Source organism: Epinephelus moara, chromosome 24, assembly GCF_006386435.1.
Source record: "Epinephelus moara isolate mb chromosome 24, YSFRI_EMoa_1.0, whole genome shotgun sequence".
NCBI classification, from domain to species: Eukaryota; Metazoa; Chordata; class Actinopteri; order Perciformes; family Serranidae; genus Epinephelus; species Epinephelus moara.
In genome coordinates this window covers 13,920,555-13,944,415 of record NC_065529.1, presented here as the reverse complement: position 1 = coordinate 13,944,415, position 23,861 = coordinate 13,920,555, and the positions used below count along the sequence as shown (strand labels likewise).

At 41.4% G+C, this 23,861-nt stretch overlaps 1 pseudogene; it reads right to left on the bottom strand.

Annotated features, from left to right (window-relative positions):
• Positions 1 to 18,048: 18,048 nt before the first annotated feature.
• Positions 18,049 to 21,630, bottom strand: LOC126386173 (uncharacterized; annotated as a pseudogene).
• Positions 21,631 to 23,861: the final 2,231 nt, after the last annotated feature.

Genomic DNA, 23,861 nt, shown 5'->3' with positions numbered 1-23,861 from the left:
TCCTTTAAAATGTACTGCATTATTTGGAGGAGCAGCCAGAAAGCTTAGCTGAATCTCTAAATTTTAACTTCCAAAGAAAGTGTAATGTAACCTATGGACAGTAGGTGGCAGTGCAGTGCTGTGGTTTTGCTTTTAGACTGTGACAATACGTACGCTGGCTACCTTTTCTCAGAGCCGGAGAAGACTCTGAAGGAGAAGCCACATGTCTGCCTGCCTCATTACTTCTCCTGTTTTCTCAGGTCAATGACATGTTAAGTGCATGAAACACCTTATAAACAACTTTGAAATGAATATTTACCGATCCACTTTGGTAAAAGATGATCCTGTTTCAAGTTGTGCTACTGTTAATGTGAGTTTTGTGTAAAGAGTGATTGCCGAGTGCTAGCTAACAGTACGATAGCATCACAGCATATTGGCATATGTTTCAAAGGGGTCATTTTGTGTAAATGTTGTCAATTATTTTGTATGTTGTCAAAAAGTAGACGTGTTTTGATATAGTACTAAGTGTTGACAAGTTCATTAGCTTATTTAAGCACTTGTCGGCTGAGGCGGGGATTGTTGAATTTCAGTTGGCGAGGATGGTTGAGATACCAAATTAAACTGATGTGAATGAGAAGGTAATTTCATTTTTGATGCTTTCTATGTAGCTTTATGTAGACACAGTTCACCTGAGATATATATAAAAAAGGGCAATTACATTTTCTGATTTATTTAAAGGCTAATTTTGTTTTTTGTTCTTTATTTATTTTTCCATTGGTCATATTTTATACATTTTGACATGTTGAAAACATGAATAAAAGAAAATCACATTGTGAATACACGTGAACACAAGAAAGACATAAGACAGTAACTTTGCATTTGGAGAAAATGTTTAATAAATGAGAGCAGGAGAAGACTGAGTGGGAAGCCACATGTCTGCCTGCCTCATTATTTTTCCTATTTTCTCAGGCACACTCATGCACCTGCTAGCAGGCTCTCCTAGACTGAGACCTGTAACATGTTATCATTAACATCATTATGTTGCATTGAAGAGAAACTATGACAGTAAATAAGTCAGAAATCAGTAAAGTTGTTAGTTTGTATATGCGAACTATACCACCCTGAAATATCAAAGTGTACAAAACAAGTTTCCAAATGTATTTATCTACTCGTCACCTGGCGAGTTGGAGTCAGTCTCCTCAAGACAATTTCTCTCCATTCGTTTTGCAGTTTTTGAGTTAAGATCATGCTCAAAAGCTAGCTGTAAAAACAGACTCTTGCTACTGTCTGACATTGCATGCCTGTGGTCAGTTAATTTGTTTCTCATTGTAGGGTACTTCTCAAGTCAGACCCTTCCCAAATCAATGTGGCAAAGACTGCATCAGCCACTTACCTCCAGCAGCATCATAGTCCTCAGGAATGTTAATGTAGCTCCATTGCTGCAGCCTGGCTGTGTCAGCTCCCTTTCGTTGTCTCTCATCATCTCTCTTTTTCTCAATTCAAATAGCTTTATTGGCATGACCATAAGAAAATACAGCTTGCCAAAGCACTGTATGTATGATAATTACAACACACAGACATCTATATACAATCTATATACATTTATAAATACATTTTGAACATTGTACACAACAGCAGAACGTCTTTATTTATGAGGAAACCAAGGTACCTTTCTGAACAAACAAAAACAGCACCCCAACCTCACCCCTTCACCCCATAATGTAAAAAAAAAAAAGAACTCACATGACCCCATAATTAAATAAAATCTCCCCTTTACGTATTTCACCCTAAGTAGTCTGCACAATAAGTTAGTATACCATTGAGTTGCATATGTTTTAAGTGCTTTGGGGGCCTTTTGTACGTTATCACAAGGAGTACAATGAGAATGGCAACATTTTGTTTGATTTTGTGACTCAGACATTTGACATGAATACGGTGTTCCTCAAGGAAGCATTTTAAGTCCTATTACTTTTTCTTTATGCATGCTTCCTCTTTGCAACATGAGTCATCACCATAATGTCAGTTATCACTGTTATGCTGATGACACACAACTATATATCTCTGTTTCCTCTAACACCCCCTGTTCTTTAAGTGCTCTTTCAATCTGTCTCACTGATATCAGCATTTGGATGAATAAAAAATTCAAAAACGGAAATTCTACTTGTAGGTCATAAAGGCAGAAAGGCAGAGACTACAGTCAGTGTGTGCTAGCCTGTCCGAACAGATGACATAACCTAGTGCTGTCAAGAGATTAAAAAATTGAGAGATTAATTAATTATGATCTGTAATTAATGAATCTAATTGATCTCTTTTTTAATCATCTCAAAATTGCTGAGAAAGGCCCTCAAATTGAGGTATTTTCATTTAAATTCATTACATTATTGTGGCAGATGATCAAAAGATTGATATATATTGCAAAAAGTGGTTTTATTAAGTCATATTTATTGTTTTCACCAATAACACACTTGAACACAGATGCAGTACACCTAGCCATTACATTCTATTGTTTTTGAGATTAGTCCCAATAAAGAGTGCTGCAACCTTCAGTCTCGACCACCAGGGGGGTGCTTGACTGTCATGACATGTCAGCTTCATTAAAAGCATAGCTGCAGATTAACGCAACAATAGATGTAAAAACACACAGAAACAATACATCTGTGATCAGTTCCCTAATTTTATTTTAACAATTAACAATTATTCTCCTCTTTTCCAATTTCTCGTTTTATTTAATGGAAGTGATCAATGTAAGTGCACTTGTCCTTTAGACTTAATAAAAAATAAAAGCTAACAAAATAAAAGACACCTGGTACATTCGTTACAGCTGTATCAGTTTATAGAACAGTTTTGAACAGTTAGAACAAGAGGCTGCACTGCAACGTGCAAATCACTCCTTCTCGTGGCTGCCTGCGCTTTCCCTGTCCTTGCGGCTGCAACTTGCGCTGTCTTCTCTTCTTCAAACTACAACACCCATAATTCATGTAGGAACTGCTGCAGCCAATGTGAATCCGGTGGGAGCTGCATGACAACTCAACCACCATGATCAGTGTTTAATGTTTTATCGGGCAATAACTACTCCAGACTCTGCTCTAGTGTAATTTTCGGGACAATCAGGGCAGGATTCAGGATTCAGGACAACTGCTTGGATTTCGGGACCGTCCCAAATTTTTCGGCACAGTCCCGAAATCCAAGCAGTTGTCCTGAATCCTGAATCCAGTCCCGAAATCCAAGCAGTTGTCCTGAATCCTGAATCCTGCCCTGATTGTCCCAAAAATTACACGGAGGTTGCCGGGGAGGTCAGATACTTGCGTGCTAGGGGAGACAGCTTTTCATAGGCTCCTGAGTGAACAGACTGCAGGGGACAGTCATCAATGCTGATGCTGGGCTCTGCTCTGTAGCGCTGCAGCTCTCCCACAACTCAAGCACAAAGAAGCCCAATCGTACGCCTACAGACGGATTTTATAAAAGGCAACTCTGTGGCATACAGAAACAGTAAAGTTAGAGATTAAAAATGAGATTAATGCAATCAAAAAACATTAAATATGGCTGTAATTAATTATTCGCAATTAACGCGATAATTTGACACCCCTAACATAACCTCTCTGCTCGCAGCACTGCACTGGCTACCTGTATCTTTTAATATTGAATTTAAAGTAATTTTACTTATCAACAAAGCTTTGAATAAACTAGTGCCTCTTCATTTTATGTCCCAATGAAAGCCCTCAAACCTTCCATTCTAGTTTTGACACAGGGCGATGTGAGACGACGTGAGACGACGTAGATGACGCAACAGTTGGCTTTCTTTGCCGCTAGTTCTTTGATGACAGGTTGGTGTGTCAGCACCTTTAGAACGGTAAACTCCCTTGAGATTTTTAAAGAAGAAATTAAAGAACAATCTTTTTGATTTAGCTTTTAATTTGGGTCAATTTTACTAGTATTGTTGTTGAAGTTTTGTTGTATACCCAAATTGTTTTTGTTTGTTTTGTTTGTTTTTCTCTCACTTACTGCTGCAGCTATATTTTCAATTTTTCTTTGTCATTTATTAATATTATTAATAATAAACATAAACAAGGGTTAAGGTTAACACATTTTTAGTTTTATGTGTTAACCATATCATTATCTAACCTTACCATATCATTATTGTAGCTACCAAGCTATATCATTCCATCATCTCCATTTTCTAAAACAAACTGCTTTGCTGTCAAGCTCTGCTGAGCATTCCACATTCCCTGGTGAGCTCCCTCCAGCCAGATGCCAACTTATTTACGTTTTTGAAGTGACACAAGGAATAGTTAATTCCTTATTTTAATTTTGTAAATCAGGCATTCCTCGTCCATTGCGGTACTTTCAACATGTACAACAGGAATGAAGTAGAAAGGGGGTGTCCAACAAAAGTTTTGCTCAAAATGGTGTACCACATCACGCTGAGTCACTCCAGTCCAATAGAAGACAATGCAAATCAAACTGATGTAGTAGCTGACGCTCACTTGCGCCACATCCAATTAGTATTAATATCACCCCAGTTATGTACTGTACTACACATACATGGGAGAGTTAGCCCCAGGGTTGTGTGGTCTCCAGTTAGTACTCAAGAATATTGTCATATGTATGCATTTGTCTCTTTCGTCCTCAGACAGCATGAAGTATGACTAAAAGAACTCAAAACCAAAAATCAGCTTGTTCAAAATTAATTTTTGAAAGCCTTTCTGTTTTCATTTGCCTCAGTGGAGGTGTTAAAAATGATTTCCAACATTTAAAAAGTTCACACAGTTGGAAGGAAACAAAGCAACAAACACAACAGATGCAAAGGCCCAACAGAGCATCAGTTGGCTCAACAAATAAAAAACTTCCTCCTCAGCAGTTTTGTTTAATATGTTACATCCATGCAGAATGTTTCAGTTCATCGGGCCTCTGACAAAATCACTCTCCACTGATTTTACATTGAACAACAGCAAGGCTTTTGACTGGAACACAACAAACAAAATACAACAATGAGGCAATGACTGATTTGCATTTAATTACTTTTGCAGTGTAGAATTACTGAAAATTTTGCAGGCTGAAATCAGGAAACATACGTAGGCCTACATGCTGCAGAAAAATATGAAGAAGAGATGAAAGGGAGGAGGTGTATTTGTTTTTTTTTTGTGTGGGTGCACTCGTTAAAGGCTCCCGGTTGGGCAGTGACGCACTAATTCCAACATACCTCCATGGCAAAAATCAGTGGAAACATAAAGCCCCACAGTGGATGATAAATAGTCTGGCTAGTAAGCACCCTGCAATTCAATAGTTTGGAGACAATCATAAATTAGAATAAAGTTCAGATGTATTGTAAAATTGTTTAAAGAATAACTTCATATCAACTTTAAAAGCTTTAGTTAGATAGTTAATGTTTTTGTTGGTTAGTTATTTAGATTCATTTGAGGGAAATGCTACACCAACACCTGTCCACAGGAGGCCTTTTGTTTTCATAAAATAGAAAAAAGAAAAGAAAATAACTACATCCACAGGTACACATATAAAAATACATACACAAATACATCCATAAACTACAGGTGTATCTACAGGGGGATTAGGTGTTGTTTCTTATTTAACGATGATTCAATACCGCTATTAAAAATGTTAAAATTGTGTTGCATTATCAATTCAGTTGGCAGACAGTAGGGATGGTCATTTACAGTAATTTCCATATTAGAGTACTCACATTAAATTATTATCAAGTACTCATAAAAAAAAATAAAAAATCTCATGTAACAACTAGGGTCTAAAATGAACACTGACGCAAAAGCCATCTTTCAGACATAAGACATAAAAAGTCTTGGTATATTTTATAAGCAGGTTTTATATTTGGTCAGTTTTGGGTTTTATACTTAAAGGGATAGTGCACCCAAAAATGAAAATTCAGCCATTATCTACTCACCCACATGCCGACGGAGGCCCTGGTGAAGTTTTAGAGTGCTCACATCCCTTGCGGAGTTCGGCGGGTGGAGCGGCCAGCACACCTAATGGTAGACGGCGCCCCAGACTAACGTCCAAGAACAAAAGAACAAAAAGAACAAAGAACAAAATTGAATCCACAAAGTACCTCCATACTGCTCATCCATAGTGATCCAAGTGTGCTGCAGCCGCGACATAAAAAGTTGTTTGGAAAAACGTCATATGAACTCTGTTTTTAGCCTCACTGTAACCTGTAGCTCTGAATGCTTCTCTGTGCTCCGCGTTCACATGTGCGCGCGCTCAGGGTGACCGGTGATCTCTGAAGAGCAGCAGTCTCGTCAGTACTGATGTCCAGATTCTCAAGTGCAGGCATCGCCAATTCCCAGTCTGAGCAGCAAAGACATTCCTCATCCGTTGGCATTGCTTTGCATTTGAAACAACTACACCACCAGGTTTCCAGTGCTCGACTCCGGTATTCTGCGGCTGGCTGAGGGTTAGGCTCATGAGCTGCGGCGGCTGCTTCGTCCAGTAGCCTGAGTTCCGTGCGTATACTTGTGCTCAAACAAATACGGATCAACAAAGAAATGCTGTTTCTCCTCAATTTCAAAGTCTTCAGATATGTTGGGCTGTCCTTTGCTAAAAGACCGTAGTGCAAATTATCTTTTAGCTACTGTGGTTACTGTTGTCTCCCCGTGTGGTGCACGTGTCACGTGATGTAAACACGGGTAAGCAAAGCTCATGCTTTCGCTGATCTCGCACAGGTGCGCACACGTGAGCGCGGAGCACAGAGAAGCAGTCAGAGCTACAGGCTACAGTGAGGCTAAAAACAGAGTCCATATGACGTTTTTCGAAACAACTTTTTATGTCGCGGCTGCAGCACACTTGGATCACTACGGATGAGCAGTATGGAGATACTTTGTGGATTCAATTTTGTGTTCTTGGACGTTAGTCTGGGGCGCCGTCTGCCATTAGGTGTGCTAGCCGCTCCACCCGCCGATCTCCGCAAGGGATGTGAGCACTCTAAAACTTCACCAGGGCCTCCGTCGGCATATGGGTGAGTAGATAATGGCTGAATTTTCATTTTTGGGTGCACTATCCCTTTAAGTGATCATCAAGTATCCCTCTAGGTTTAGTTTCACAGCCCTAAACAATCTTTAGTGGTTCACTGTTTGAAAATATTGCTCCAGTATAATTCACAAAGGAATTACCAGTGGGTAGACTGTCCCCCAGCATCTATAGCAATGTGTGTGGGAACCTGGACTCACCCTGTGATCGCTGATGTCCATCTGCATGCTAGATCATGCCAGGTCAGCCACCACACACGCCTTCTGCACCAGCAGGGGAGCAGACTGCTGAAGCCACTTCAGATCCTCATCAGCACTGCTTCATGCCACCCAACACGTCAGTGAAGGGCCAACCAGAGCAGCACCCTGCCCACAGCCCGCTAGGACGGGCATCTAGGGGTGCACTTGCACTCATGTCTGGGTCTCGAGGAGAATGGGGGACCATTGGCAGATGAGACTGAGACTGGCTGCAGGGAGCGCTGTGGGAAAATGCGGGGCCAGGCACTGGATGTTACTCTAGTGCCAACTTTCAAGGGCACGGAGGCAGGTTGCATCTGATTTTGCAAAGTGACCACGACCTAATAACCAGAAATTTTGAGTTCTTAGCTGATCTTATTCCAGGTGTTTTTAAGTTTAAGAAGTCAACTTCTTTTTTCATATATACCAACCCAGTCTCACTCCAAAGTCGTTGAAATCTGGTGCTTGGGCAGTGACTTCTGGCATCAGACATCGATGGCATGACACGCAGCTGGTTAAACTATAACGGCATCTGGTGGCATCAGGGTAAACACGGCAGGATAAGAACAAAATTTAAGGAGGCAAAAGTCATAGCAGGGTGGGTGGGAGGTGTGGTCGAGGGGTCCAACAAACACTGACCTTCACCCGGAAGAACAGTGTTTGTGTCCCGTAAGATTATAAAACCAAACCCTGCTCTTTTTCCTAAACCCAACCATGTCAATTCACAGTGTTTTACCAATGTAGAGACTGGATGTAAACTGGACATTTCCTGTGAAAACGGAAGTGTATTTTGAAAGAAGACAATGCATGTAACAGGCAGAACTTGACACGTCATCCTAGAACATCAACAGCCAACACACCCAGGGTACCTTGGAAGTTGTATCTGGACGTGGAAAGTCCATAAACAAATGTTGATATGTGACAAGGTCAGAATGAGAATGAGTTGTATTTACTATAGACTGATATTAACTGCAAAAAGAAAAGAAATATGCTGGCTGCAATCGGTTGTTTCCTGTCACATGACATGCGGTCTGCTTTGCTGCACTCCAAAAGTTGAACTTTGTTTATCTGAGGACACAGAAAAATATGCAGTTGGCAACGCTTGCGCATCATGGCAGCATCGCTCTTGCTTTTTAGCGTGCCTCCTGCGTGTCTACCTTGACAACAATGGATTTGAGGGCAAAAGAACGCTGCATGTGTCCGAGCCCTAACAGCTATTCTACTATAATTACATGAACTTGTAGGGTTTTCATTCACAGGTAAGCCAACAATAGCAATAACACATTGTATTGTACAAGTGTACTTGGAACTCTTTTAGTTTTTGTCTGTCTGCTGTATCACTGTATCTAATACTAACACAGAATCCAAATCTGTTTCCCCTTGAAATCCTCTTTTGGCACTTGCAGACATTTTAGTGGCTGTGCTCCAGAACAGATGTACATTTGTTTCATTGTCACAAACAACCCAGTGGCACGCAATACTGTATTTATTTATTCATGTTTATGTGAATTACAGGGTCAGTATATTCCTGCTGTTTGTCACTTCATTTGGACAAAAGAATTTTACTTGAATTCTTGAGTTCCTTTAAAGTAAATGTTTGCTCATAGCGACATCTCAGTACAACCGAGAATGTTACAGACCACACGTGTATTTAAGAGCTGAAACGTCTTTATGTCAGCGTGCATGTGTCTGTGGGATGATGATTGATGATTAGCATGATGATAAAAGTAGTAATCACCCTGCCAGGGAACTGAAGGCACGGTGGTTTCTGTTTTTAAGCGGTACGTTCTTGTGTGTGTGTGTGGGGGTTCTCAAACAGATGACATTTGTGTGTGTCTCTCATCAACACCCCCTCGCCCAACTGTCTATCCATCAAGATGTTCCGTGGCATAGTGTGGTTATATATGTGTGTGTGTGTGGCCTTTGGACCGCCGCGTATCGCCTGTTACTACAGCAGAATGAGTGTGTGAAAGGCTTGCGTATATGAGCTCCCGAGCATGTGTGACATCTTAAATTAGACAACGTTCCTGGCCGCAAAACCACTCAACCCTGCCAAACACAACGCAGACAGCACCATTCATGTGTGGCAGACTATGATGACAACACACACACACACACAGACATGGTGACTCATACATCTTAATTAGAAGCTAAGCAGCAGCGTGTTAGCATTAGTGAGGAGAGGCGAGCCTGTCACTGCAGGCAAATGAGAAGGGGCATGGATATGCGCACAGACACACACACATTTATGCATATGAAGCAAATGCATGGCCTAAAGTCCAATTAGTCCAATACCTGAGGAATGCTCCGAGGTGTGTCTGTGTGTGTGTGTGTGGGTGCCCAACTAAACTCTCATGTAAAAACACCAGTAAAAACTTTTGGAAAAAAGCGAAACAGAAGTATAACAGAAAAATGAAGAGAGAACCTGGGCTCTGTCAGTGTGTGTGTGTGTGTGTGTGTGTGTGTGTGTGTGTGTGTGTGTGTGTGTGTGTGTGTGTGTGTGTGTGTGTGGCCTCAATGCTGTAACGCCTGCGCTCCTAACACGATCTGAAAGCCCTACCAAGACCCTGTTGTTTGGTTTGATGGTGTCACTGGTCAGTGGCATTTGTCGAAGTTCACGAAACATCCACGTGTGCACATGCACGCATACACACACACATACGCACACACACACACACACACACACACACACACACACACACACACACACACACACACACACACACACACACACACACACACACAGATGGTGGCATTTGGTTGGAGTCATGCGGGGGTTTTAGAGAGAGGTGGTTGGGGGATGCGGTGTTCACTGACGTTCTTGTTGCTACGGGGACAACGTGACCTTAAACAGCCCATAGTGAAGGAGGTACGGGGGAGTTTCCGGCAACTGATCAGCTCACCTTAACGTCAAACATACACACACACGCACACACACACACACACACACACACACAAACATGTACAGAGTTGTCGAGTGAGGTTTTCCAACATGAAATCCCTCACTCTATCTGTTACACGTCAGGTCCTTCTCCACCATTACCCCTTCCAACCCTCCTCAGTCCTCAAATCCCCTTTATCTTTGTTCTCTACTTCACCCACACTCATCCCTCCACCAATCCCTTATCCATCCTTGCTTACACCCTCTTCATAAGTCATATTCTTTTTCTCTTTTTGTCTGTCTCCTTCATCTTGCCTCAACTCCTGTTCTTTTTCTTCTAATTATACATCCCTATCCCTTTTTCTTCTAATTATATATCCCTATCCCTTCTTCCTTTTTCATCTCTCAGCCCCCCCACCTCCCTTCCTCCAGCACATCTTTCCATCCGTCCCTTCTCTCCACTCAATCTCATCACATGTACATACTGCCACTGGCATTTTAATTATTTATTTTAGAAATTTAGCATTAATTTTCATGTTTATGTAGATGATGCACCATGGACTTTCAACCAGAAGATCAGTATCTGTGTCCCATGTGCAACCATAAGTCAACTCAAGTCTTTTTACCATGTGGTTACTGCTGTACATCATGTGACACAGTCATCATGTGACATATTTGTTAAGTTCATGTAAAACATAGTTATTTTAACCTGAACCATGATCAGTTTTCTTGACCAAACAAAGCAGTTTTGTTGCCTGAACCTAAAGTAGTTTTGGTGGCGAAAACAACATTTCCCGTCATGCCTAAGTTTATTTTGAAAAACGTAGCATGTAAGGAGCGTAAACTGACATGGAAACTGACCCGTCCAAAACTGATAAATGAACAAGTAAATAAATAATTTTTTTCTGATATAGCACCTTTCACAGAAATAAAATATAGCCTACAAAGTGCTTCACAAAGTACATTGAAACAATCAAACACGCAATCAATAAAACAAAGGCAATATAACAAATAAAACAAAGCAACAAAAAGAAAGTAAAACATAGAGCAAATACAAGCTACTGAGGACCCAAAAAGAAACACACCAGGGAACAAACATTAGATGATTTAGACTGGGACAAACGTCATTTTAAAAAGGTGGGTCTTCAGTTGTTTTTTCAAAGTTTCCAAGGAGACCACAGAATGTAAACCCAACAGGGGAGAGTTCCATTGGCACGATCACCTTTTGTTTTGAATCTGGAGTGGGGACCAGCCAGTAGGTCCTGTTCTGAAGACCTAAGGGCCCTACTGATGATATATGAATGAAGAAGATCACTGATGTATTCAGGTGCCTGACTGTGGAGGGCTCTGTATGTGAGAACGAGTATCTTGAAATGAATCCTAAACCTGATGGAAAGCCAGTGTAAAGAAACTAAAATGAGAGTGATGTGGGTTGACCTGCTGGACCTGGTTAAAAGTCTAGCAGCAGCGTTCTGGTTTCTTTGAAGATGGTTTCGAGATGAATTGCTCAGGCAAGTAAAAACAGAATTACTGTACAGTCGTCCAGTCGGGAGGACACAAAAGCATCAATTATCATCTCTAGCTCAGGTCGAGACACCACACACCTGAGCTTTGCAATATTTCCTAGTGTTGCATTAAACAAGTTCTGGTCAGTGATTTAACCTGATGATCAAAATGCATGGCCTGATCAAAGATAACACCAAGATTCCTAAAATGTGACTGTATAGTTGACAAAAGGGACCCAATAAGCTGGGCAACCTCTGAAGCTATACTATCTGAAGAATTTATCAGAACCTCCGTCTCGTTGGTGTTTAATTCTAAGCGTTGTTGGACATCTAATCCTTGGTGGCAATCAAACGGTTGTGAAGAACAGCAAGTTTGTCTGTGTTAACAGGCTTAAACAAGTCATACAGTTGAATATCGTCAGCATAACAGTGATATATATACCTGTGAACTGGGTAATAATTTGACGTAGTGGAAGCATGTATAAACAAACAATATAGGACCTAAGACAGAGCCCTGAGGTACACCACAGGAAAGAGCACTGGTATCAGACCTGACGGGACCAATAGACACAGAGAAACTTCTCTCTGAAAGGTTGGAGCAAAACCAGTCAAGGGCACTCCCAGAGACACCCACCCACTGTCTGAGCCTTTCAGTCATGATACTGTGATCCATAATATCAAAAGCAGCACTAAGATCCAACAGCACCAAAACAGAACATTCATCCATATCAGAGGACATCATTATGTCATTTGAGACTCTAAGAAGAGCTGTTCCGGTGGAATGCCCCTGATGGAAACCTGACTGGCATTTATCAAAATGTTGTGTTCCATCAACAAGGCAGTGAGCTATCTGGTAACAACTTTTTATAAACCTTAAGAGATAAAAGGCAGCTTCAAAATAGGCCTGTAGTCATTTGGAACAGATGGATCATGGTTTGTTTTTTGTTATGGTAGACGGGTATGTATAGCATCATAGTTTGAAGCATAAGGCCACTGACCAAGCTGCAGTATGTGATGAGCTGGTAGTGAGAATGTGTTGGGCTTTGCATTGTAGGTCTCCTGGCTAATAGGGATGTAACTGAATATAAACTCGAACAGATATTGGAATCTGTGGAACTCACACAGAATTGCTGATGCCTCTCTCCATTCTGTCCTTCGCCCACCTCTTCCTCCATCCATTCTTTATCCATCTTATATCTATCTTCCCTCACTCCTTCCTTCTCCCTGAATGCTAACATTTTATTCTGTCCCTGACTACATTGGCTATTCTTCCACCATCCCTGTTACTTCTCCAACCCCCATCTCTCCTTCATCCTACATCTCTCCATCCCCCTTTTCTTTCCAACTGATGAGCTGAGATGCAGCTCCACTCATCAGATTGCCTGTCTCTCCTTGCTGCTTTCTTTAACACTTGTAGAAATGACCTGACACATCCAATCCCAGGTTATTACACAGATGTGCCAACCCCCTCCAATTCTCTCTGGTACACACACACTCAAACATTTAGACCCAAGAAAAAGCTCATTCCCAGCGGCTGCTTCACAGACACATACACACACACACACACACACACACACACACCCTATTACAGGAGCCCAAATGAAAATGAATTATGCATTCTGTCCTGCCACTCGTAACAAGTATATGATACATCCCCTGTTTCCACACAATTGGGCACACAGAAACACATGCAAAATGGGAAAAGTAGTTGTACATGGAGACACTCACACACACATGTGCACACACACTAAAACACACATAAAGTTATGGAAAAACAAAGGCATGAATGTATTATTGATGCTAATCTCAAACAAGCTCAAGCTCATCATTCACAAACATGTTGCATCATTCCGAGCTGATGAAACTCTTCACAACCGAATATTTGATGACAGTGTTAATGCTGTGATTTCTCTCGACACACAAGGTCATCATTGTTTTCAGCGCTGATGTTTACCGCAATTTTGAATGATGTGTCACCCACAACCAACTCCTCCTCCACCTCCTCCCCCTCCCTTCAAGTCCCAACCAAGGTCGTTGGCCTCCTTCCTGGCTTTAGCATTCTCCTTGTATCCCCCATAATCCTCACTGTTTAAGCCTGAGGTACAAATACATTCTATTCAACCCGTACCAAGGGGTCCGGTAATACCCAGCAGAGTGTGTGTTCGTGTATATGTGTGCGTGGTTATGTACCGCTGAGTAATGTGTGCTTATATACACCTCTCTGTGTGAATGTGTGTGTGCACACACCAGCGTCTGTGCAGGGCTTTGTGTTTAACACCCATCGGTGCTTAGTATTCTCTCCGCCACGCGTCCTTGCATCCCCGTGCTTATTCTTTCCCTCTCTGTTCTCCTCTTTCAGATGAGAATACCAACGGCTGATGGAGAGAGGAGAGAAAGAGGGTTAGAAAAAAAGAAAGGGGGAGACAGAAGGAGACGGGGGAGCGAGCAACAAAATGCAGGTGGATAAAGTTTATACAGCATGACTGATGTAACCTTGGCGCTATAGTGTGCATTCTTTAATAGACAATTAAAGCGGATGCAGCTGTTGCAGCACTGAATAGGATATTGTTATGTTGTCCAATGGGTGTGGATACACAGTAAAGGCTGTGTTATTCCTGCATATTTTGACATACATATGTAGTAGTGGGGATGGTGTGGAAGGTAAACCCACCTACGCTTACTTTATCCACCCATTCTACCACAAAGTTTAACATCAAAAACACCAAAGCAAACTTTCACTCATACGACAATAAACTGATACAAGTTATACAATACACAGTTCTGTCATATACTTGTGCTTTTAGCCCACAGTATGCTTAGTAATCACAGGTGATTAGCGTTATCCCAACAGTGAGAAAATGGCAGCTTGTAGCAGCACGAACAGCAGTTTAATCCAAACAAAATCTAATTTGGCGTGTTCTCAGGCTGCTGCCGAAATGTGTCCCTGCCAGATGGTGCGGCTCGCGAGTCATGGAGGGAGCAGACATGCCTTACAACGTCCTCAAAGCAAAAAGTACAGACAAGAGTTTTACTTATACCAGCGAGAGCAAATCAAATATGCTGTAGTCAATCAATCATATGGCATTGTTGACAGTTGGTAGGTGAAGGTAAACGGGCTGTACTATAGCACTTTTTTACCATAACAGACAAAGTGCTTTACAATTGCCTCCCATTCACACACACACACAATCAACGATGGCGACAAAGCTGCCATGTAAGGTGCAGGCCTGTCCATTGGGAGAAACTTGGGGTGATTCGCGGACAATCCGCTTAACCCTATGGGCCCGAACAACGCATAGTGCGTCCAAATTCACACCTGTTCTTCTCTAGTGATTTTCTCCGCGACCGTGCGTCATAGCGAGAAGCCACGCATATCATGTCCCAGATAGCACACATACATCTGGCCGACGTCGGCCTGAGGACGACACATTGGCCCTGAATTTATAACGTCTGACAAGCTTCGGCCGCATGGGTGGATATATTTTTGAATTTAATACTCTTTTGTCCCAGCTCATCAAACATCTCTGTTACGTCGGCTTTGGGTCAGCCCAGTGCCGTAGAATGTCTGCCCACATACGGAAGTCGCCACAGAGGCGGAAATTCATTTCCGCGGTGTTTGTTTGGAACTGAGCTCGCAGGACACAGCATGTCATCGCAGTTGGTTTCAGGTAAGCTAGCTGGAATAAATTGGCAGAAAAGAGGTTCCTGGTGAGTGGCGAGGCACAACTGGGTGAATATAGCTTAGCACAGGTCCCCACCAGCTAACGTTATCTTTCGTTAGCTGATAGCTAGTTTAGCGGTTTAGCTCATGTTAGCTAACAGGCTACAACTGTGGTGTTTTCATTTTATTTTCCCTAGTTGACGTTATGTGCTCATCTGGTTATCGTGAGCACTCCTTTTGGGTTAAAGTGGAAGTGCCCGGAGCTGCCACCTGTGGTCCCGCGGCCCCCCGGCCTGACCTCCGGGGCCCTGGACGTGTGCTCAAGTGTCTGGGAGAGGAGCGGAGAGGAGTGCGGAGGTAAGGCGGGGCAGGCCGACACTGTGTATCCCAGAACGGGTGCTCAAGTGTGGGTGAGAGGAGCAGAGAGGAGCGTGGAGGTCAAATAGTGAAGTTTAAGGATGCCTTTGTTATGTTGTTAATGTGATTTTATGGGCAATTTATCAGTCGAGGTCTCCTCCTCTGCAAAGCAAACTGACCCGGTGGCTACAGGTAATAGCGCAGTTTTGAAACCACTGTTTTTCCGAGATGAAGGACTGATTGTTGAGCTGCTGTTAACAGTTAACGAAGTTAACGCTGGATCCCGTTATTTAACAGTTTCAACACTAAATTAAGCAGAGTGACGGACCCAAAGCCTTCAATCTGGCTAAAAGACAGCTGAAATACTAAAAAAAAAATACAGTGGTGAAGTTGGGATTTATTTCTTGAAGTTATGTGCTCATCGTCTTTTCTGTCTCTTGCAGGCTGCCAGGAGAAGCGGACTGGCCGTCAGATATTGTTTGTGGAAATTTGAAAATAAAGTTTTTCAAACTGACTTTTGTCTCTTCATTGTGCACACATACACACGAAATAGGGTAAGTCAGCTATTTTTGAATGTTAGCATTGATTTCTCGCATTGAATGGTGAAATATTTGTAGTTTGAAAGGTCCGACCTAAATGAATAAAGGTCGTAGTTAACGAAGTATATGAATATTAATGAAGGAGCGCCCACTGAGCCCAGCTTCTTTTATTGATCGTTTGAACGTCGCGTGGTGGTCATTTTCGATTAAAGGCCGACGTCTCAGCGACGTCTTGGCAATGAGCAAATGGTCTCCCTTCTACGTCTTAACGATCTAAACTTGATACATCGGGCCGACGTCGGCCAGATGTATGTGTGCTATCTGGGGTGAAACAGCCGAATTGTAGCATATCATTGTGCTGTCATCCCATCACGCTGTAAATACAGATCAATTGTCTACAAAATAAAAACCTGACAAATTTCTTTACAATCCATTATACAGATCTTGTTATCAGTCACTTCATATAGTTAGGAACATCGTATCTTACCACGCTGGCTTGCTGGCTTGGCTTGTATGTGTTTCTCCCTGTCTATCCACATTTGTAGTCCCACTTTCAAGATGCAAATATCTCCATATTGTCCAGTTGACACTCCATCGAACTTTGTATGACAAGACCAAGCCTCTGTTCAGGTCTTATTAGACTGCCTCAATGATATCCGATCTTGGATGGAAGTGAACTTTCTCTCCATGAACAAAAATAAAACTGAGATTATTTTATTTGGCCAACAAAATCTGTTAGATGGGTATGACAGCACCATTGGCACCCTTAAGTCTTACTGCCACCCTTTTGCAAGGAACCTTGGTGTTATTTTGGACAGTGACGTTAGGTTTGATAAGCAGATAAGCTCTATTGTCAAAACGAGCTTCTTCCAGCTAAGACTATTAGCAAAAGTAAAGGCATTTCTCCCCCGAGATTATTTTGAGAAAGTTATTCACACCTTTGTTACATCACGCCTAGACTACTGTAACTCTCTGTTTGTTGGTCTTGACCAGTCAGCACTGCGCCGTTTACAGGTAGTCCAAAATGCAGCCGCCCGCCTGCTGACTGGAAAGAAACGGCGTGATCACATTAGTCCTGTCCTTGCATCTTTGCACTGGCTGCCTGTTAATTTTAGGATCCAGTTCAAGGTTTTATTAATTGTTTTTAAGTGCTTAAATGGTCTGGCACCGTCTTATTTATCAGAGCTTGTACAGCCTCACAGTACTTCTAGAGCACTTAGGTCGTCAAACCAGCTGCTCCTGGCAGTACCTCGGTCCAGACTCTCTACTCGTGGGGACAGAGCCTTCTCAGCGGCGGCCCCAAAGCTGTGGAACAGCCTACCTTTCCGGGTTAGAGCTGCACAGTCTGTTGAGCACTTTAAAACACTACTGAAAACCCATCTTTTCTCCTTGGCGTTCAGTCCCTGCTAGGCAAGAATCCTTGGCTTTTACTCTTTTTACTCTTTTATTTCCTTTTTAAGAGTATTTTTGAAAATCCTGTGTTTCGCCTCAAACCTCATGCTCCACATATGTATTAGTGGTCCAATTTTTCGGATACAAGACGGATAATGAATCATGAAGTGATGTTTCGGGATCAGGTTTCTATCAGGATACAGCGCTTTGAACAACTCATGATGTTCCATTATCAAATGCTTGAGAAGCACAGTCATGCCACGTGTAACAGATGGAGAAAATATAATGTTGATTATCTGCAGTAAAAGCAGCAGCAAAAAACAGTTTTGGTTTCCTTCTGGCACAATGTCACCAAAAAGCAGAGGAATGTTTCTTACAAGACAAAGAGTCTGAATGGAATTCAGCCCTATATTATTGCCACTACTGTCCAGGTTAATCCTTGTAGGACGATTTTTGCGCTCCACATACCCATAGTCAAAGGCATAAATTCTTGACAACAAAACATTTTCTGAGAGATATTCCAACAGTAACTTCAGCTCATACTGAGCCACGCCCTCAAGAATGTCATGCATAATGTCCAAAGAAAAATTATGACAAACATGAAAGAACTGTAGGCTGTTAAGAGTCGAGTTCTTTTTTAAACCGAACACAGATAACTTCTGTGGGTCTGACTGCAACTCAGCGCAGTGCATTTCAAAAAGTTCCTTTCCACGCAAGATTATCTTGGGGTCATCCTCATAGTAAACAATCTGGGCACCACCGTTTTCTATCAAACATAAACGACAAAAATAATGTCCATTGAAAGATTCTGTAAATCCCAGAATCATCCCCAAGTTGTCCCCAGTTATCTGACATATAGTGCCATGGACTTTTTCAGCTGAAAATGGCAAATTAATGCCACAACTCTCAAGTGTTTTGATGTCATTAATCAGTGGCTCTAGAATAGGATTAAAGCCATATTTTTTCAAATCTTCAGTGTGAAACAATGCAACCAAATGAATATTCATCAAAGCAGAGTTAAACTTTGGTGGAAGATTTCTGAGGACAAAATACAGAGCCCCTATTTTGTGAACACCACGTTTTGAACCCAGTGCGTTAGCGGTCTCAAAGTCGTCATAGAACAACTGAATTTGTAAAGAATTCGGCTGTTTAGAGAACAACGGATGTGTCTTAGAATAACTTCCATCACAAAAGTCTTCGTATCTGTCAGGTCTTGATATACAAGTTTCCCCAAGCAGTTTACAAATATCAGCATTTCGGCACATGAATTTTATCGTTCCCAAAATTGGTATGTAAACAAATGTATCATTCACTGGGACTTGATCATAAGTACCTGTTTGTTTATTTCGCCTCGTATCAAATCGAATTCCAAGAAATTTTTCGACTGGCTCCACAACACCCCATTTCTTGTTGAAATAATTCGATCTTTTACTTTCAGTATTGAAGTTAATAAATGGGTTTTCAAAAGTCTCCAGATCTTTTTCCAGTGCAGCTCTTACAGGATTATCTTTAGGCACAGCAGACAGTACTTGCTGCTTAACCTGAGAGTGCAGTCCACTAGCAAGTTCTTCCAAATCACCAACAACTGATGAAACAACACTATTTGCTATGCCACTTCCTTGTAGTTTAGCAATAATTGAAGCACAAATATTTTCTGTGTTCTCTTTGTTTCTTTGACCTGATCCATTGTCCTCAAAACACTCAGACTCTGGGTTCTGCAGGACACTTGCTCCAGCAACTCCTGAGGTATCTTGGAGCATGTGGAAATTAGTTTGAGATGACTCTGGCATTGCTGCATCTCCACTTTGACTAGAATCCTTCTCATGAGAACTAAGTAAATGTTTTTTTAAACCTGAATACGTTGAAAACTGACGCCTACAACGATCTTGTGCACAAACTAACTTGAACCTGGTGCTAGGATAAAAACTGTGATCAAGTCTTAGATGAGAGATCAAGGACTGGCAGGGATCATGCACAGCTTGACAAATAAAACACTTAAACATTTCAGTACTTTAGTTGAAGACTTTAGCACGGAACTCACGAACTCTGGGAGACTCATTTGTTGTTGCTACATCAATGTTATAAACTGTTGTTTGCACGAAGGTGAAGAGCTGGCCCAGGCACTCATCGTACGACAGGTTGAACACGTAGTGGGATTTAAACTGTTCATCAAACGCACCCAATCCACAACAATGTAGAAGGTGTCAATCCTGTTCCTGGTTCGACCAACAGCAAGGATGTATGGTTGTCTGCCATCTCTTCCACGAAGGTGTTCATCCAAGCTGCAGCATGACTGAAAACAAAGATAAGACAGATGAGACTTAACAAGAGAGAGAGAGAGAGAGAGAGAGCGAGAGAGAGAGAACGAGAGCGAGAGAGAGCGAGAGAGAGAGAGAGACTTTGTCTAGTCCCTTTGTTTGACTGCCTTTCCAAGTCATTTCAAATCGAGTTAATACATAAAATAAAAAATAGGTAGGCATATTGGATTAAAAAAAAGACATGCATACCTTGTGAAAGTGCAACATTTTGTCCACTGCATCACTGGGGCTTATCTTGGTCCTTTTCCGTCCAGCTGTGGGTGGCAGGAGATGGAGAAGGAGCAGCAGAGAAGCCATGTCACTGTCCCAGGCTATCAGGAGGAAAATGAGGTGAAACAAGCCATTAGTATCAAGTTAGAAAGCACAAAGTAACAAGTACTTCCTGTTAATCATGTCAATTAGCTTACTGGTGTCATCATTCTCTGTCAGTTTCTCAGCAGCTTTCAGAAGTCGGCACAGCTCAACTGACTGAGTCAGGTGTTTTGCCTCATTGATAACCTTGGGCCTGAAAGTTGTGTCCCACTTCTCAAGCATCTTGGAGGCTGTTTCAGCTCCAAACAGCAGAAGGAAGTCTTGATTCAGCTGTTGATCATATAAGCAAAAAATACACAAAATTCAAAAAGGTTAGAGTATTGTACCTACATTCAAGTAACAAAACAATGAAGTGTAAATAAATGAAATAGACAACTCACCAGCCCTTTGACATCTAAAAACCCTTTAAATGTTTTAAAGACATCTGTGGTTCTCTGTGGGTCATGTACTACGTCCTGGCGATATTGAAAGGTCATCTTCATCTTCTGAAACACACTTGCTTCATCCTGAGAGTGAATGAGAAATGATATGGCTTCCCTGCAGGCATCTCCATCAAGCTGCTCAGGCAAAGTGGCTGCCAATCTTCAGCGCTTTGGTCCTTGTGCTTGAGCCACTGTAGCTGTCTTGGCTGGTCTTTTTACTGTATTCCTGGACATAGTCTTAAGGCGCCATGCTAAATATCCAGTGCCTTTCTCCGCATCATAGAAGTGCTCCTGTTAAGATATATATAAAACATTACTAAAGTCTTATCATTCATTGATTTTACAAAAAAATGTAGTAACAGTATTAATAAAAGGATAATCACTTTAAAGTAGGTTTGCCATTTTCTAATTCATGTGTCGTAACCTATTGACCAAATTCATTCTGATTGCAAGACAGAGTGTAACTTTGTAGCAATAGTTGAAACTGTGACTCAAGTTTCAACTATTTTGTTAGACTTGGATGGTATCAGTTATTTAAAGGAATGTCAACACTATTTTGATCAGAATCTGTGATCAGCAATCATTTTAACTAAAATCCCAAAACCACTGTCAGTAAAACCTGTGTGTTTTCTGGAAATAATCTTTTTTTTTTTAACATACACACAACACACACAACACACAACTTACATAGCCCTTTGGAGAAAAGGGATCCTTTAGTAAAGGAAAGAGTGTTACAATTCCCAGGGCATACTTCTCCTTATGTTTACGGGAAGGCATCCTCCTTTAGAAACAACATTCCAAATCAGTAACCCACTTGCTATGTTAATTCAATGCAATGTATTTTTGAAAATCCATTATAATCTTTCTTAATATAATGTTCTAATAATTCACATGACACTCACCCATGGCTCTCAGTCATATGGCTAGCCAATATGTTGACAAGATGTCTCCGGGTGCGGTGAGTGAGTGACTTTTCTGCCTTGTACTCTTCGATGACGTCCTCACCCCCAGGTGTGCAAAGCAAGGCATTTTTTTACCATCTCTTCGTGTGAGAGAAAATAAAGTTTTCAGTGTACAAATCAGTCTTTTCAGGATAACATAATTTTAACAATATACCACAAGAATAAGAGTAAAAGTTAAAATCACTAGATCAGGAGGGTTGTTCAGGTGGCAATGTTGTTCCTTATCTGCCTTAGATTACCATGTACAGAGCTATCAGCCAAACTTAATCATTCTAAATGTCGCAAATACTCTGATGAGAAACGAATTTAGTATGACACTTTATGATGATCAAGATGTAAATTACATCTGCTGCCCTTGAGTACCTCTTTTGCAGCCTCTGACTCAGAAACCTCTGTGGTAGGCCTGGGTATGACTTCAGAGCTGGATGTACGTCTGCCTATGAGAGTCCCATGTTCTATTCGACTGGAGTGGTCATTGTCACTTGAAAGTGATGTGTTGGTATCCGTGAGGGAGGTTGATGTTGAATGATCTAAAGGAGAGAAGTCTAAAAGAAATAACATAACTGTGACATGCCTGAAATGTAGCATTTGGTGGTTGCCCAGACGCTGGTTAAAAATCAAACCTGATCCCTCATTTCTAAACTGTTTTTGCAATTAGATACAGAAAAATATAATTTTTGATAATCTACTTTGTTATAGTAGTCAAGGCAGAGACATGACATCTCAACTGATATTTGTGAGCAGAAAAACCCTGAACATTGATTACAACTGATTTTATACTGAGACATACCTTCCTCTGAAATTCCGTCTTGTGTTGTTGGACTTGGACCAGGATCGATCTGTATCTCAAGAATGATGTCTTGCTCCAGTGTCTGAGCTGGGTAGTTAATAGATTTCATGTGATCAGAATCAGGTCACAAAAAATAACTACACTTTCAAATATAAGATGGAGAAAAGAATACAGTTAGATTATAAAGCATTATACTTAAGTCTTAAAACACAGCTATTGTCAAGACATGAAATATCATAATCATAGACTTATGCCAGAGGTTTTTTTTCATACCTGATTGGTTTGGCCAATTCTAAATTATGATTATGTTCCAATGAATATCAAAGTAAGTCACTCCTCACTTTTCACTGGTGACTTAACCAATATCTGATATGGATAACAACCTACCTGCATCAGTAATTCTGTCACGTACTGTTAAGCATAAATCTGGACTGGCCTCTATCAGTTCAGAAAAGATGTCTTCCTCAACTACTGTGTTGGTTTCATCAAAAGCATCAAGTTCGGTAGCATCAGAAAGCCCAAACTTGTATTTGACTGTAAGATAACCATGAAAACAGATGTAAAATTGATACCCAAATTGAAAACCAAAATAGATCCTCAATACATAAATCCTTGTGTTTATTTGTTGTGAAGGCAACTTTGAGATGGCTACTCACCTTGAGCGATGAAATCCAAAAAGGTGAACCCTGACAGTAGTCGGATGTACTTCTTGGTATTCTGGTACTTCACATTGAGTAACATTGCCACATCTTTAGACTGCACCTTGTAGAATAAGTGGAGTGGCTGTTAAACAGACTTCATCAGGTGCAAGGAAATAATTTTTGAGACTGAGATGGACCCAATGTGGTCCCTGTAGGAAATTGATGCAACGAATAGCACTCAAGCAAAACAAACTGAAGCCTAGTTTATACTCGTCGCGCGCCACAAATGACATAAACGCGCACCTCGCAACGCCGTCGCGCGGGCGAGTTGGGCTATCGGCCAACTGAAACTTGTTGCGCGCTCCGCGCGCTGTCGCAGCTTGCAAGTGTAGTATTTTTCTTTCCCGCCCTCTATTTCCGGCGAATATTGCAACGGACAATGTGAAAAGTATAAACGCCTGTGCGCTCTGACCAGTGGCGGGTCTAGCCTAAGTGGCGCCCTGGGCGACACCCCCCTACAGGGCGTAAAATTAACATTTTACCTCATCTGCCATTGGCTAGTGACCTCCAAAAATCTACCGGCCAAACATATTTTTCACCACCCAAATAAAAAAATTGTGCCTTATTTGACGAAAAATAATTACCTTACGTTTTTAGCATGAAAATCCAACTTTAGGAAAATCCAACCCTATCCTCTGTGTTTCTTTAGCATGCTTGTGGCAAAGGCTGCAGTAGTAGTATCACGATACCACTGCAAAAATGAGGCAGATGTGCCTTTTTTTATTTATAAAAAGATAAATCACTTTTCTATAATACATCAATGATATTTCAATGGAATAAATTACTTATTGACTTATTCATACTTCAAAA